Below are 9,649 nucleotides of genomic sequence, written 5' to 3'. Positions count from 1 at the left end.
TTCATATCAATATAAATTTCAACTAATCTTCCCAAAGATCTATGTTACAATCATCAAGATTAAAGCTTTCATCCTTTTCAATCTTCACCCATCTCCAACCTTCTTATCAACAACAAAAATCCATATCAGATGGTGTTTTAGTTGTTTAGTGTTGAGATTCAAAGAACAAATGTTGTACAACTCATTGCACCCTCTCGAAGCACCCACAAATTCGAAATAAACATAATCTTCTCTATTAAAACCTCATTCGTATTGATGGGTAAATCTAAGATAGGCAATGCGGGTTTGTTGGCATTAGAAGAAGCAATAAAGACTAAGACTATTATTAATTCTGCCAAATACTCAAACCAAACATGGCATTTTTCACCAGATGTAACATATTCATCGATTTTAGCGAAACCAACAGAAACAACAAATTGAATAAACACCCTAAAATATTGAGATTGAGATACACCAATGGCATCCTCAGCATGAGTATCAATTACAAGTGCAAAGTGTTTATGTGGCAATGCGTAACTACCGACTGAAGTGCCTGCTTTTGCTTCATAAGTAGGAACAAAAGCTAAATCATCCCCAAATGATGTAGGATTTATGCTAGTGTTAACAGAAAACGTAAACTCTGTTGTAAAGGAATTCATTATACCACAACTGGGATTTATAATAGAAGGAATATGCCTGTTATGGTAAATGACACCGACACTTCTGCATGGAGTTGTAGTTGGATATCTTGATACCAAACGCGTGAGGTCGACACAACCCTTTTGAGTATTGAACACTGCACCGTCTACTAAACGGGTCATATCATCGTCATGTTCAAACCCAGAAGTAGCAGAAAACAACATCAACATTAAAATCAAATCCACCAATTGGAATACACCAGAGATCTTAAAAATAAAACAAATCAAATTTCTATCTACACACATCAAAATCAACAATCAACAATCAATTTTATGATAAGTAAGTTCATGCACATTGCGATTTTGAGACGACGCCGATAGGGTAGAGTATAGCGTAGAGTATATAACTTAGCAGTGATTTAGTATAGTAAAGCCTCAGCGTAGCGTATCAACAAACGTGAATTTTGGTTGATAATGATGACTAAGGTGATTTTGGTTGAAAGTTAATTATTATTATTATTATTATTATTATTATTGTGGGTCATCATGTGGGTCATCCGGTGGGTTTCTTCCAGCAAGAGAAGAACAAAACCAAACCAACATTGCTCGCTCTTGTTCTGCACCAACTAAAAATGCAAAAACAACAGGGCTTGTTGTTGAAGCACCAACAACAGCAGAAGCAGAACGAGCATTTTTGTGTGTGATTTTAAGATTTAAGTTAAAATCTTCAACGGAAAAGATACTCTGTTAGGCTTATTTGCCTTTTTTTTTCTTTCTGGTATTGCCTTTTCTTCATTTTTTTTCATTTTCTGACATTGAAGAAGAAGAAGAAGAAGAAGAAGAAGAAGAGAATAGGGAAAGAAGAGAGAGAAAGCTCTTTTAAAAATGAAGGAAAAAGCAACTAATATATATTCCCCAGCACTTTATTCAAGCCCATTTCTTTCTTTTTCTTTCTGCATGCTATTCACACACCCCATAACACTGCTGCACCCCGCCTGCATTCATTTATTTTTATTTTTATTTTTATTAGGGTTAATTAATGAAGTCTATGGTGGATCACTCATAAGATTGATCCACCATAGACATCTAAAGTTAAACTTAACCCATAAGTAGCAGAAAACAACATCAACATTAAAATCAAATCCACCAATTGGAATACACCAGAGATCTGAAAAATAAAACAAATCAAATTTCTATTTACACACATCAAAATCAACAATCAATTTTATGATAAGTAAGTTCATACACATTGCGATTTTGAGACGACGCCGGTAGGGTAGAGTATGGCGTAGAGTATATAACTTAGCAGCGATGTAGTATAGTAGAGCCTCAGCGTATAAACAAACGTGAATTTTGGTTGATAATGATGACTAAGGTGATTTTGGTTGAAAGTTAATTACGATTATTATTATTATTATTATTATTATTGTTGTTGTTGTTGTTGTTGTTGTTGTTGTTGTTGTTGTTGTTGTTGTTGTTGTTGTTGTTGTTATTTCTAATGGCTTTGACTACAATTTGATTTAGTTACAAGATCAATTTGATTTTATCCGATATCATTCAAGTTACCCTTTTAATAATAATTTTAGTAATAATAATAATTATTGTTTTAATAAAAACACAAGTTTATTATATTAAACTATAGGGATCACTCGTTTATTTAGGAATTAATACATTCTCAAACGATCTTGTCAAGAATAAATAAATTTTCAAACAATCAATTTAAATTTTGACAATACGAGTTCTTAGTTCTTACTTTTCTATTAATATCTATTACAATGTCATCTAAATACATTTTGTTTTTGTTTACAAGTCTATGTGCAATATATTTCATTGTTACATTATTTTTTTTTTATAGTTTTATCTTGCATATTTTTAAAAATAAAAAAATATTTTGTTCATTATTCTTGATTTTAAAATACATTTGATATAATTGATCATCAATTGTTTGAAAAGATGGTGGGGGAGCGTGTCATGTTAAAATATACCCATAAAAGTTAGCTATCAATATCATTGTGTTGGTAGCATTTAGGGTACACAAATTGTTAAATTTGTGTACCCATACACAAACATATCTTTAGCCGTTGATTTAAGAACTAAGCATTCAATGGTTTGGATGAATGATTGTTACTTTGTTGCAAATGTGCTTAGTGAACTTTGAATGTTTTTGTTGCGTGAGGTTTTTATCGACGTTGAGTGGGTGTGTATATATAACAAAATTATGTTTTTATTTTTGTGTTAAGAATATAATTCAATCATTTCTTTTGATATTGCTTCAAAAAAAAATCATTTCTTTTTAAAAAAATATGATTCAATCATTTAATTTCATTTTTTTATTTAGTTATCAAAAAATAAATTTAAGTTTTCCATTAAAAAATTAAATTTTAAATTAATTTTGTTATAGAGCATCAGTACCAAACAAATCTTCAGGGCAACAAAGTATTCTCCTAATATGATAGAGTTGGGTTTGATACGTATTAATCCTTCAACTATTTAATGTCATTTTTATATTTAATTATCATAAGATAACTTTAAATTTTGAAATTTTGACTAAATAATATAGTACCCAACCAAACTTTACGATACCACATAATTATACAAAATAAATATTGATATTATAATTATAATTATTCGATGAACACTAACAACACACATTTTAGCGCAAACTTTCAAACATACTTGTTTTGATTGGTTAAAACTCGAGTCCCACCAAATCATGCAAGTCCCCTGTAAATTTGATGGATCCTATATGAATTTTAACAAATGAAAGAGAATGTGTTGCAAAGTGTGTGTTGCTAGTATTTCTTTAATTATTATTATATAAGCTAAATTACACCGGAGGTCCTTTAAGTTATTTAATTGTAACAAATTGTTCTTTTCGTACCTCTTAGGTCATTTAAGTTAAATGATTGTAACAAGTTGGTCCTTTAAGTTTTTTTTTTTATACCAATTATGTCGTTTTAAGTTATTTAACTCTAACAACTTGGAATTTCATATCTTAAAAATGTAAGTTATTCGATTTCTAAAAGTTACAATTAAATAACTTAAAGGACTTCCGGTGTAATTGTGTGTGTGTGTGTGTGTGTGTGTATATATATATATTTCTTTTTTTGGACAAAATATATCCTCAATACCAATAAAATCTCATGCGATAAAAACTTATAAAATTCATAAAGTCTGATGTAATCAAGTTGCCCTGCTTTGATTTCCCTTTTGCTACGAAAAGGAAAAGTTTGCCCCCCTTTAATTCAAACCAATGAATGTTTAATTTTTAAATCAACGGCTGTAGGTATGTTTGTGTATGGGTACACAAATTTTAAATTTGTGTACCCTAAAAGTCACCCATTGTGTTAGGTTAGCAAACTCATTTGAATATGAACACTTACACAACAAAAACCAAAAATAAAGGAAACAACACTTACACAACAGAAAACAAAAATAAAGGAAACAACAAATAGTTAAAAATATGCAATGCAACATTATTTTTTTTAGAGGCAAGAGATAATGTTCTAGATAAACTCATTCAAGTATAAATGTGTAAAAAGTTCTTAAAAAAAAGATGTGTAAAAAGGATTTAATTTATATTCAAAGAGTGTAACTCATATTCAATTAAATAATACATGATGTCACAAGGTTTTTTTAGATAACACTAAAATATACTTCACATAATTTGATTGGATACATTTGTAAAAATGAGTTACACTGAAATGCATAAAATTTAATCTCCATGTAAATTTTGTCACTTTCTACTTATAATGGATGTGCAATTTTTTCATAAATAAAAAATTCTAGGTTTCGAGTAAAAAAAAAGTCGGAAGACTAACACTAATATAGTTATTATTCTATTATTATCTATCAAAAAGGTTTTCATATCAGTAATGTGTTCGAATCCATATTCCAATGGAACATGAGCAATGTTATAAAACTTTTTTTTTTTTAATATACAATAGAATTGTTCAAATAATACTATTATACTATTGATTTTAGAGCAACATTTTATCCTAACAATCAATACATTTCCCTTAATTTTCAACGAAAATCTGAAGCTCCCTTCTGAAGTTTCAAGTCTCAACAATATACATCACCATCTCCATTCACACATGCACAAGCAGGTTATAGTTTAGAAGTTTCCTTGCGTATTTTATACTATTTCTTTACGCCATAAGACGTGTCCCTTGACCAAACCAAAGCCCTCAAGGTCATTTCAATGGCTTTTTTCATTTGATTGTTAATTTTGCATAGTTAAAATAAAATTATTATTAAAAATGATAAAAACATGAAAATTAATTAATTAATTAGTAAATTAAATATAAATTTTTTCTAAGGATTGTTTTATCATTTATATATAACATATATCATATTATTATTTAATTTCTTATCAGGTACACATTGAACATATGATACGATTTAACAAAAAAAAAACACAAAATAACATAAGATAAGACTTTATGGTGTCAATATCATATTAAATCCATAGGATAGAGATAAGACCGTGTAGGACTACTGCCTTCAAAGTTCTAATGAAATCCATTTAAAATTAAAGGACACGATCTACCAAAAACATAAATGAATTAAAGGATACGCTTGTAATTTAATTAATAGTGATTTGACTTACCAAATCCTAAAGTCGAAGACTTGAATCTAAAGGATGTCTAGTGATCTCATGGATGCTATCATCTTTTGTGCACTTGGCACTTTTTGTCTTTGTTTTCTTTGAAAATGCAAATAGAATGTTACAAATAATAATAAAATGGGTTAAGCTAAGCGCACTTAAGACATTTGTTAATGAAACCAATAGTAGCAAGTTTGTATTAAATTTAACAATATTTTAACTTTTAAAAAGTTAAATTATTAACTTTTCATCATTGTAGATTACATAGGATAGGTAGGATTCACAATTTATTTCAAGAAAAAAAGCTAAATACATTAAATTATACTGTATTTGAAACTGTATTTAATTAGTCTAAACGTCATTACATACAGGTACTGAAGCAGAAAAATGGAAAGTACGGTGTTGGTGGTGTTTGTAACGGAGGAGGTGGTGCATCTGCCCTTGTTGTGGAGCTCCACTGAAAGTAATTCATATTCAGTAGTTGTTTGTTTAAGAGTCAGCATATGTGCAACGTTCAAACATTGATACCTCGCTCTTTAGCAAGTGTGTGTGCAGGTTTCAAGTTGTTTATGAGGACAAAATGGAAACAGTGGAAGAATTTGGCTATTTAGTTATCAGATTTAAGTCTCACATCTTGTTTAATGAGAACATTTCTTAGGAGTTATATGTTGATAAGGGAAAGTCTATATACTTTTTACATTCTACTACATTATTTATGCAGATATTCTGATATAACCAACTACACAATTGTGCAGGTTTGAGTAGTTATTATTACTTACCATTTTTGTCAAATAGCGGCTTAAGTGGCGTTATAGCGTAGTAGAATTTGAACAAAACACTGTTATTCTACGTTACGCGAGTAGAAAGTGCTATCAAATAGCGACTATAGTACTCTAGTGTATCCCAATTTGAACAAATCATTACTTTCCATGATCCGTGGTTCAATTGACAATACTGCTGCTTACTATCATTTATGTATATGACTATTGCTTAAGTGAACATAGTTTCACATAAACTATGGTTACAAGTGCAACTAGGATATACATATAAATAAGAAAAAAACTGATGAAATTTATGAGCATAACTTGTAAGGTACCAATTAAAGAACCAAATACATTGAAGATTACAATAGAAAAGCAAAAGCCAATCACAGTCCAAGGTTTAAGACATATACCTGAGATAGGGCTTTTTCATCTTCAGCATCAAGAGAGTGCTCTTCTTGTTGTTCTTGTTCTTTTTCATTTTCTTCATCGTCTTCCATAACTTCATCCCACCACTTTTTCATCTCTTTTAACCGATCCTTCATCCTTTTAAGCCTCTAAAAGAAAGGAAAAAGTAAAAACAAACCTCATGATTCCAAATAAAAAAATATATATTACTTTTTCACCAAGAAACACAAGTTCCACAACAATCCAACATACCATTGAATCAGATTCAGGGGTAGTTTTTTCAGCAGGGTTCAAATAACGAGAAACTGCTTCTTTAACCTCAGAAGGATCAATAACTTCAGATATACATCTCCTGATCGGAGGCAGAGGCGGCAAACCAGCTGACCTTCTTGCCGGTGAAGACTGCTCCGGCAAGGTGCATGGATTGGAGACACAGTGGCGAAGAACATTGCCGCGGAGACTGAAAGGGAGTGTAATGGCGGAGAAGCCATTGCGGTGAGATTGTCTGCGTCGAAAGAATGCTTCTTGGATAGTGGTTGGTCAGAGGAAGATGAAGGTGGTGAACGGCGTTTGACAGAGTTGTTGTGAGTGTGATGATGAAGATGAACCATTGATGATGTTTGTTTTTGTTGTTTGTGAGAGATTAGAGAGTTTTGCATCAATATGGATTTGAATTTTGGTTGTAAATTAAGTGTGAGTGGCAAAGAAGGAGTATTGAAAAAACGAGGGAAGGTCGTATAAATAGGAGACGAGATTAAAAGAAAACAGCATTAAACATCTTGGAAGTTTCAACATATACATGTTTGGTTAATAAGGATGAAAGCTCGCTACAATCCGTAACTCCCTTATTTTCATATTGAAATATGAAAATCTGAAGCTTACTATTTTGTTGACTTTGATTCTATAAGATTTTGATTCCTTCTCAGCAGCTCCATTTCTTCAAAACAGCAAAATTGCCTCAATTCGCCGTGAAACCAAATGCTGCCACAGTAAGTTTTCGCCAGTTTATGATTTTAATTGTATGTGTTGGTGTCGGACACTGGACACGATTTCCATCCGAATTGTCAATGCTTCAGAGTTTATAATTAGTTTAGGACTGAAGCTAGATGCAATGCTTTATAGGGCTATAAAGCTTTATAGCGCTATTCTTATGTTTGAGTAAATCAGCATTTTTAATTCTTGAAATTGGAAGGGATTAAATAATTTTTTTGAAGTTTTTAATGTATATGACTAATTTGCTATTTTGTAAATATGTGGAACTAAATCGTCTGACTTGTACAATTTCAAGAACTGTTGGTGACTGTATATTATCTTCATAGATAATGGTAGCAACAGTATGCAGGGCTTATTGTGATGTCGAGGATAATGATTGTAGAAAATGGAATCAAGAGCGTAGGGAGAAAGGTGAATATAATTATGATGATCCGATATTTGAAGATATGGTAAGGAGGTTTGAGAAACCAGAGAGAAGAAATCGATGGGATTCACCTTTGTTTGAATTGAAATTGTCTTCTTCTTCGTTGATTCTGCCTCCGTTGTAGAAGATGCTGTCTTTTACATAACCAAAGAAGTGAACTCAAAAACCCGCGATGTGAAGATACTGCAACCAACTATTGCAACTCAAACTTGGCGTTTTTCGGATGCAAATTCTCTATATGAGCTGGATAATGCAACACAAGAGGTTACTAATGCTATAGTAGAAGCGCAATCTCGTGATCTTAGTATGCTATCAGTTAATGGCATTTCTATAGGGAAGGGCTTGCCGCTGATCAACCTTTCGAGATCAGTTGCATTGCCAGAGCTTCGTAGACTGCGTCACTGCGACCTACGTTCATGAAGTTAACAGGACAAACAAGTTTGAGTGGTTGACCTCCTCCTTCTGATTCAGATAGTGCTAAAAGAATGTTCATTGATTAGTTATAAAGGGAATTTGGAACTTCATGAAGAAAAGTATCTTATAACTGATTTTATATGTGTATTTGATTAATTAAATTAAATACTGAGATGTTTTATATATATTTACTTAGAGCATTGTTGTTGAATAAATTGCTATTTCAGCCTCTAAGTTTTATGATAATAACATCTGAGTTTCTCTCACATCAGAATATGTCCTCGCTTATTAACATATTGTGGTTTGTCCTTGTGAAAGGTGAGTTGATATGCATGATGATTAAGTTATATAGCATTATAGCTACTACTGTCCAATTTTATATGTATGATAATTTCATTTTCAGCCTTGCTTGAACTTTAGTCTTGTTCCAGATTGAATCTTGATTCCTGGATAGGAGATAGGCCCGTTTGGATTGACTAATTTTTGAGCTTATGAAAAATATCTTATGCTAATAAATAAGTTTATGCAAATTTGTAGTTTCTCACTAACGAAAATCGTATCTTCATAAGTTGTTTTTCCGTTAACTACCTTGATAAGCTCGTTAATTTTAGTCTGTGCTAAAACCAATTTTAATAGCGTTTGGTTCTAGTTCCGTCCCAGGATATTGGTGACTCTGTCTTATGTCTCTCTTAACCAATCATTATGTTCTCTTTCTACATTCCAACCGTGCTCCTTGGACGATTCTCTTTCCATCACAAAGGTCAAGCAAGCCAACACGCGCAGTCACATGGTCGTCTCACTCTCAACTGTAAAACTGATTACCTGCAGCTGATTTTAAACTGTTTGTGATACTAATTGTTCAAAAACTTTATGCAAATCAATAACATATCAACAAAATGTTAGTTAATACCACACAAATGAAATACCATGGTTGAATATGAGTGCATTTAGGGTTTGTAAGGGGCACAGCCATTAGTATATTATGTGTATATCATTTTATTTTACTTGTAACAAATAATCATATTTTTTTCTTACTCCTCCGGTTCTAAGGGGCACTCATGATAGCTCACTTAGAACTCCGGAGAAAAGTAAAGTCTAGCTAAAAATTGTTCCAACTAAGGATTTGAACTCAAATTCTCCATAACTATTGTACCTTAATGTTCATTAACCATTGAAGCTCAAACAGTAGCTTAAAATTTTTAATTGATGATCTCATAAACTAATCAAATTTTTCTCACTAACACCATTTCAATGAAATTACAAACAATCGTTGGTTATCTTCTAATTTACTACTATCAATTATTATTATTATTATTATTATTATTTTAAATTGATTCATTATGAAACAAAACTCACTTGGACCACATCAGTATCTCCCTATAATCTCATCATCTTATCACATCAATGCTCAATAACACTTAAC

The 9,649-nt window shown here is 31.4% G+C and overlaps 1 pseudogene; it reads left to right on the top strand.

Moving 5' to 3' along the window:
- Positions 1 to 7,051: 7,051 nt before the first annotated feature.
- On the top strand, positions 7,052 to 8,339 carry LOC146923582 (protein KTI12 homolog pseudogene; annotated as a pseudogene).
- Positions 8,340 to 9,649: the final 1,310 nt, after the last annotated feature.

The sequence above is a fragment of the Medicago sativa genome, chromosome 5 (assembly GCF_051527215.1).
Source record: "Medicago sativa cultivar Bolivia chromosome 5, Bolivia_mono, whole genome shotgun sequence".
Lineage (NCBI taxonomy): Eukaryota > Viridiplantae > Streptophyta > Magnoliopsida > Fabales > Fabaceae > Medicago > Medicago sativa.
The sequence above is the reverse complement of the archived record's forward strand: the minus strand, read 5'-3'. Positions and strand labels throughout refer to the sequence as shown.